The sequence below is a fragment of the Heptranchias perlo genome, chromosome 8 (assembly GCF_035084215.1).
Source record: "Heptranchias perlo isolate sHepPer1 chromosome 8, sHepPer1.hap1, whole genome shotgun sequence".
NCBI classification, from domain to species: Eukaryota; Metazoa; Chordata; class Chondrichthyes; order Hexanchiformes; family Hexanchidae; genus Heptranchias; species Heptranchias perlo.
This window is the reverse complement of record NC_090332.1, coordinates 85,736,886-85,745,357: the sequence shown is the minus strand read 5'-3', so window position 1 is coordinate 85,745,357 and position 8,472 is coordinate 85,736,886. Positions and strand designations below refer to the sequence as shown.

Here is an 8,472-nt window from a genome sequence, read left to right as displayed (position 1 = left end):
GGGAACAGAAGAAATCCCTCCCCCCACTCCACCCCCCACAACCTCGTGTCTGTTGAAAAGCTCATTGTCCTTTTTATTAAAACAGGTTGCGTGCCGTTTTGCCAGGCTTTTAATCAGGAGTGTGCACTAATACGACCAGTGTTACTGCCACAATGCTGTGCTTTTAATCATGCCTGCAACAAAAAAAAAAGCTTCTTTGTTTAGAGATTTATTCTAAATTTAATGGGACAGTTATACTACAGTTTTCTGAGTCCACCAGTCTTGCCAGCTCCACATCGAAGCCAATGCTCGTGTATGCGGAGAACTCTTTAAAAGCTTGCTTTGGGACAGTTGCAGCAACGCTGTGTGAGGTCACAGTGGTGCGGGACAATCTTTTCAAAACTTGTACTTGTTAGCATCCGAAGTCCTCTCAAATCAGCAACCTCACGCTCTCAGTTAACTCTGTTTCTCTCTCCATAGGTGCTGCCTGATCCGCTGAGTGTTTCCAGCACTTTTTCTGTTTTTATTTCAGATTTCCAGCATCCGCAGTATTTTGCTTTTGTAAGTTCATTTTCAAGTCATACGCTTCGAATCACCAACACAAAAACTGCAGTCTAACTGGACTATTAGATAAGTGCAGGAAGACCACAACACAACACTTGCACTGCACTGGAAATGGTAACGTTTTTAACGAGGCCAGTATGGAATCTGTGAAGCTGAGATTTAGGAATGGGCTCTTCCCGACTGACCTGCCCGATCTCCGGTAATGTCTCTTTATCATCTTCGCAGAGAAACACTGCAGCATTTGACCTGAGAATTTTCTCCAGATAGTCTTTTCATTCCAATTATTTCACCAGGACCAAATACGACGGGAAGCATTTGAGCTGCAGGTATATGTAGAAAATTAATCAGGGAAGAATGACGAAGGACAGGTCTGCGAACCGGCACCAGAGAGAAGTTATGAGACGGCTTACGATAAGAAAAATGTGAGCTTATTTTTTTTGGGTTAGGGTCAGGGTTAGCAAAATTGCTGGGATTGTCTGGAAAAGTTGCTGGTGAGAGTGCGGCAAAGCCAAACCTGGTTAGATGACGTGATATGATGGACAGACATAACATTATGCAATACAAGTGTGCAGCACACTGGTTGACAATTTCTAGAGCCAAGAAAACAGATAAAAGGAGAATAAATGAAACAGGTGATGTCATTGTGTTAGGGAAATGCAGCCACCATTTTGAACACGGCAGCAAGCTTACCATACAATTAATTGTTGCTGTATTTGCTTTAGCATCAGCTTTATCGAGACAGTTTTAAAATTTCTTTGGTCTCAGTTTCAATTAAACATAATGCAAAAAGTTAACTTTGTATCACGAGATGTAAACTTGAGCTCATCCAGAACTCTGCTGCCCGTATCCTAACTCGCACCAAGCCCCGTTCACCCATCACCCCCTGTGCTTGCTGACCTACATTGGCTCCCGGTCCGGCAACGCCACGATTTTAAAATTTCTCATCCTTGTTTTCAAATCCCTCCATGGCCTCGCCCCTCCCTATCACTGCGACCTCCTCCAGCCCTACAACCCTCCGAGATCTCTGCGCTCCTCCAATTCTGGCCTCTTGCGCATCCCCGATTTTAATCGCTCCACCATTGGCGGCCGTGCCTTCAGCTGCCTGGGCCCTAAGCTCTGGAATTCCCTCCCTAAACCTCTCCGCCTCTCTATCTCTCTTTCCTCCTTTAAGATGCTCCTTAAAACCTACACCGTTGACCAACCTGTCCTAATATCTCCTTATGCGGCTTGGTGTCAAATTTTGTTTGATAATTGCTGCTGTGAAGCATCTTGGAAAATTTTGCTACATTAAAGGCGCTATATAAATGCAAGCTGTTGTTGTTGTGATGATCACCGATTTAGTTACACTACTGCTTCATAGACCGCAATCACATCTGCATTTAAGCAGAGTACACATATCTTGTGAGAGACTGAAGACTGATGCCGGCATTCTTTCAAACAATGGGAGGGAAAGATTAGACCCCGAGTTACATGGTTTAATCCATGGGAGTTAAGAAATGCAGCTAGGCTTTATGACGATAGAATGGTAAATGTGTCACAGTGCTCCAGGGAGAGCACGCGGCAAAAATTGTGGCGAGGCTCAGTGTGACTTAATGATTTCAGTGATGGGAAGTGAGCTCAACGACACTATGACACCTGCCAATGGCAGCAAGTGCGACGGATCTGCTGAGTGGAATTGCCACCCAAGACTTGCAATGTCACCTTGGTTTGCTGCAGTCTGTGAGAAGCTCAGTCGAAGGGAGTGAAAGTCATATGAAAGGAAAGTCAATGAATCATCCCATTGCTGCTCGAAACACTGCTTTGGTTTCATTAAATGCTGCTTGTGCTGCTACAGTGGCTTGATGAATGACACTTTTAACAAGAGCAGGTTCTTTTGGAACTCCGCTGAGGATTTCCACTTTGGCTGCAAAATGACCAGAAATGTGATTTTCCTTATTATTTATTTAGGGCAACGAATCGCACTTTTTTTAAACATCACTCGAGGGACGGCAGCAGATTATTAATGAAAATATATTCTGAACTCTCATCTGGCTTTAATCTGAGCCATGCAGAAAATGAGCATCAACAGAAACATAATTGCTGCTGACCTCTGCCAGCTGATGTAACAGGTTAAAGGATCAATTTTTCTTATTAAATATGCCAGAGTAATGCTTTGAGTTAGAGCACTGTGCCACAGGCCGGGTTCAGACTCAAACCCTGGCAGTCAGTGGAAATGGGGAGAGATGTGAAAGGGGCTGCCGACTCGCTATCACCCGTTTCACACTGTGGCACAAAGTCAAGATCGACCCCCCCCCAACCTTGACTTTACAACGTATGTTATTTAACCCTGATCAGCTGGCATTTCTATGGTTCTAGCAGGATAAGAGCCGACTGTTCCGCAGGAGCACCTGGTCAACTCAGGGTCCATTCCCACAACAAAGTTTAGCGTTGTTGCAAAAGTGGTTTCAGCTTAGCACAGATTTTAAACTTATGTGAGGGGGGGGGGGGCCGAGTTTCCGCTCGTTTCTGCCAATAATATCAGCGCAATCTGGGCGGAATCGCCCGAACCAGCGGAAAAGATTCGGTGACGTTTTAAACGTTGGTGAGTTACGCCCCCCAAAAAAAACCCACTTACGTTCGTGTTTTCCGCCATCTTTTACACTGGTTGAAGATCCAATTCACCCGAATCAGGCCCCGCCCACACCCCCCCTGTTCGACATTGAGAGATTCCACCGATTGGGCTGGTCCGGGAAGGCTCTTTGCATTGGGCTTATTTAGTTAGGCGCACGGACACTAGTGGGCGCGTTTTAAAAGTTTTTTATATTTACTAAGAAACTGACCAATGAAACTATTAAATGGTTCAGTATAGTTTTTAAAGTCGGTGATTTTCAGTGATTTTAAATCAGGTTACTCTGAGGCAGAAGACTGGGCACCCTCATTAAAAATGCTTATTTTTGGTGATAAACCCATTAATAAAACCGCACCTGGTTACCACTCTTCAAGACGTGAAGGAATACTTTGTAATAGAAAGAAAAAGAAATAAACTATTATGTCCTATTACGCTGCCCGATTGCACTGGTTCATGGAAGATTTTACGTTTATGATTATGCGGATTAATTTTAGCGGAAGTTTGAAGCATAACTGAACCAGTTTGGGCGATTGCTCCCAAAGAGGAAACTCTACCCCCATTTATTGTAAATCCAGTGTTGAATCCTGAACAGACTTTGGAGCAAAGCTGAGTGAGGTTCCTGCCTTCAGGACGTCTCCTTCCACTTTCTTTGAAGTCAGGTCGGGCCCTGACTGTACTGTAATTGTAAACAATTTTACAACACCAAGTTATAGTCCAGCAATTTTATTTTAAATTCACAAGCTTTCGGAGGCTTCCTCCTTCGTCAGGTAAATGTTTACCTGACGAAGGAGGAAGCCTCCGAAAGCTTGTGAATTTAAAATAAAATTGCTGGACTATAACTTGGTGTTGTAAAATTGTTTACAATTGTCAACCCCAGTCCATCACCGGCATCTCCACATCATGTACTGTAATGTCAGTGTGAAGCCAAACTACTTTGTATTGATGCTGTATTGTGATGTGAATGTCTCCCTTTCTGTAATCAGATACTTCTCCAGCTCTTTTCTTTAAAAAAAAATTAATTGGAATGTCACCTGTGGTTTTTATCTTATTCTGCATATCCACTGCTCTGTAAGAAAAAATCCTTCTAATCTCTCTGGCACTGAAAATTAACTTTTACAAGGGTGGAGTCTCATTCATTCAGATTTTAATTGTGGTTGGACATTTAAAAAATGTTTTTATTTTATTTTTTCTTTCTGTCTCTTTTATCTCTGCCTCTTAATCCACTCTTTCTTTCCCTCTCTTTATTTCGCTCTCTGTACCTGACCTGACATTGAATTCACTGTTCTAACTTACACTTCCAGGTTCTGAATCTGCATGCTTTAATCACCAACAGCAATAATCTGCATTTATACAGCATTCCCCTGGTCTGAAAGGATGTGAGTGGGAATAGAAAGGTGATCACTGCTACTCAGGTAGAGTGGCGTGAAGCCATGGGGACATTTAAGAACATAAGAACATAAGAAATAGGAGCAGGAGTAGGCCAATTGGCCCCTCGAGCCTGCTCCGCCATTCAATAAGATCATGGCTGATCTGATCCAAACCTCAAATCTAAATTCATGTCCAATTTCCTGCCCGCTCCCCGTAACCCCTAATTCCCTTTACTTCTAGGAAACTGTCGATTTCCGTTTTAAATTTATTTAATGATGTAGCTTCCACAGCTTCCTGGGGCAGCAAATTCCACAGACCTACTACCCTCTGAGTGAAGAAGTTTCTCCTCATCTCAGTTTTGAAAGAGCAGCCCCTTATTCTAAGATTATGCCCCCTCGTTCTAGTTTCACCCATCCTTGGGAACATCCTTACCGCATCCACCCGATCAAGCCCCTTCACAATCTTATATGTTTCAATAAGATCGCCTCTCATTCTTCTGAACTCCAATGAGTAGAGTCCCAATCTACTCAACCTCTCCTCATATGTCCACCCCCTCATCCCCGGGATTAACCGAGTGAACTTTCTTTGTACTGCCTCGAGAGCAAGTATGTCTTTTCTTAAGTATGGAGACCAAAACTGTATGCAGTAGGTAAGAGCAAGGATTTTGAAATTGAACCAAATGCAACAACAAGAACTTGCATTTATATAACACCTTGAACGGAGCAAAACGTCCCAAGGTGCGTCACGGGAGCGATTATCAAACAAAATTTGACACTGAGCCACGTAAGGAGATATTAGGACAGGTGACCAAAAGCTTGGCCAAAGAAGTAGGTTTTAAGGAGTGTCTTAAAGGAGGAGAGAGAGGTAGAGAGGCGGGAAAGGTTAAGAGAGGGAATTCCAGAGCTTAGGGCCTACGCAGCTGAAAGCACGGCCGCCAACGGCGGAGCGATGAAAATCGGGGATGCGCAAGAGGCCAGAATTGGAGGAGCGCAGAGATCACGGAGGGTTGTAGGGCTGGAGGAGGTTACAGGGATAGGGAGGGGGCGAGGCCGTGGAGGGATTTGAAAACAAGGATGAGTGTTTTAAAATCGAGGCAGCTGGTGAGAATTAAGGTGATGGAAGTTTGAGGCTTGATGGGGAGGACCCCATCAGCAGCATTTTGAACGAGTAGTAATTCACGTAGAAGAGCTTTACAGAAGTCGGATCTCAGAATGAGATTAGCATCTCAGCAGCAATGGGGGGAGAGTAGGCATGGAGACGAGCAATATTTTAAAAGCGGAAGAAGGTGATCTTTTCTTATCTCTTCCTATCTTTCAAATGGATGGACTTTCATGCTGAACACGTTTCATATTTCTTGTGCCCATGTGTAGTGCCTCACATTCATCCATATTAAAATTTATCTGGCATTCTTTTTCTTATCCGCTTCGTTGGTCCTGATCTTTTCGAATGCTATCACCAACCTTCTATTTGTCAATCTGGAGAGCTTAGTTTCACTGCCAGGTTTTATGTAATGTAATAAGAGGCACCTCCTCCGCATTGTTTATTAATGGTATAGATTGTAAGGAGACCCAAAAAGACCCATGTGGACCTCCACTCACTACTACCTCTTAAACATAGCTTTCAGCACTTAGCATCATTGTCTGCTTGTAGCCTGGGGATTACGATAGGGGTAAGATTAATGTAAAAAAAAATGTAACGGAAAGTATTTTTGTGACAACAGCGCATCCATTGGAAGAACGGCAGCAGGCTATTCGACCACAGGGAGGAGCACAGTTGAGCCTAATCTTGTCCTCATGTGATATCCACACAGCAGGGGTTGTTAGACAGAAATCAGAAGCAGTGACCCAGGCTGACGTTCCCCTCATCATGGGCCCTGAGGTCAATATTGGCAACCTTACTGGCTGAGGTTAGCTAGCTCAACACCGCCCATGGATTGAACAAAGGGACTGTTCATTGAGCTGTCTCACTCAGCTACTCACTGGAGAAACTCACTGAGCATTGTGAGAGCTCAGGGCAACACTAAAGTGCAGAGATATCGAACCACCGTACTATGATAGAATTCAGCCCTGCCCCCAAATGTGACGTCACGTGGGTGGAAAAAAATGCCTGCTGCCCCTCTCCCACCACCCCTCAACAACCCTCATGTTGGGATTTCTCAGAGTGAGAAAAGGGGCCAGCAATCCCGCAGAAATGGGTTCTGTCCCAATGCTCTAACCACCCCCCCACCTCCGCCAATCCTTATGGTGCTAATTTCACATCCAAAACGGCCCATAATTTCTAGGCCTGGCCTCGAGGGGAATGAAATATCATATCGCCCAGTTGATTCCACTCGAATTATGGATCCTCATGGCCGATGGCAGAGTGGCATTGGCACCTAGCACTGATAAGTCCCCTCCCTCTCCAGAAACACTAATGGGAGCCAAGTAGGCTTCTGATGAAGGTGACACGCCAGAAAAAAAGAATCTGTCTTTTCTCTTCATAGGTGCAGACTGACCTGCTGTGTATTAGCAGCAATTTTCTGTCTTTATGTCAGATTTCCTGCATTTGCAGTTATTTTTCTCTTTTTTTTTTATTTGTAGGAGGAAGCAGCCAGCTGGGGGGAATAAATGGTGAAAATTGGTAGACGAAAGTGTTGTTACCGGTGTACACACTCGAGAATATCAACTAACCATCATCATTACCATGCAAGGTTCTCCAGAGGGATCATAGTGTAAGAATTCTGGGAATTCCACCTTTTCCCTGAGTATGGAAAACTTTGGCCATTGACTAAAATCCTAAAATGGAAGGATAGGTGAGAGGTCACCAGACGAATCAACAACACACACAGTGGAATGTGGGAGAATTACTGCTTCAGACATGTCTCTGTTTTTCATGCAAAACCTACAGCAGGTGGTCGACGATCAGAAAGGCAGTAGGCCATTGAAAGAGGCAACTGCTCCAGACACGGTGGGACCATGTCTTTGTTTTAAAGCAAAACCGATCAACACCTAGGACGTTGGATACAAAAGGAGCCCTGTATACCAGGTGATCAACAATCAGACTGAATCATAGAAGGACAATGGCCCATCGAGAAAAGCAATTGCAACATGTTGAGAGTCCATCAAAAGCCATCAAAGATTCTTAAGGACTTTGTAAGAACTGTTTAAACAGACGTGAAGTGCCTCATTTTAAGTGACGAAGACCATTATAAGAGGAGGGGTATATAAGTGGAAACTCGAAACCCCTCTCGCTCTCTGGCTCTTGCTTGCTCTTGTGTTCTGCTCCTCTTCTTCTGCCTGTCTCTTGGAGGAGAGCAGCTTCCAGCGAACCCTACGTGAGAGAACCGGTCAGCCAGACCTGTAAGTGCAAAGGATTGGTGAGCCTCGACCATACGTGTGTGTGTGTGTGTGTGTGTGTGTGATAGATGTCTCCAGGGTCCCCACCAACCTCTTAGTTTAGCGGGATAAAGTACTGTGGTGGGTGTGTGTAACTCAATTTACTGTGTAGGACCGTTTGTGTTGTTATCTTCTTCGTGTTGACGGTATAATAAAACCAACATTCCAATTCAACTCAAACACCGAGTTTGTGTGTTCTCTGTGCTATTTGACTGCGTGATCCATCACCGGGTGCGTTAGCGTAAGTCCCGTTTTCCTGAACCCCTGATCCGTGAGGTATAAGTGCTCTTTGGCTAGACCGGGGACCAGATATCTGCACCGATCAATAGGGTGAGAACAACCCCAAAACAATCTACAATAGGAATAATCAACAACCGATGACAAAACACACCCTCATGCCTTATTATCCATGGAAACCATAAACAAGGCAAGTGTCTGTTGCTAACACTCTTTCCGCTGAGTCAGAAGGTTGTGAGTTCAAGGACCTCTGTAGGACTTGAGAACATAATTTTGGCTGATGTTGTCCTTCAGAGGTGACACAAGGTCCTCGAATGTGTCATTACTTCCCAGCTCCCATTA

General features: G+C 44.4%; 1 long non-coding RNA gene across 1 annotated transcript; it reads left to right on the top strand.

Annotated features, from left to right (window-relative positions):
- Positions 1 to 568: 568 nt before the first annotated feature.
- Positions 569 to 8,073, top strand: LOC137324266 (uncharacterized). Its single transcript, XR_010963578.1, has 3 exons — positions 569 to 742; positions 837 to 965; positions 7,099 to 8,073. It is a non-coding gene; the product is annotated as an uncharacterized lncRNA (long non-coding RNA).
- Positions 8,074 to 8,472: the final 399 nt, after the last annotated feature.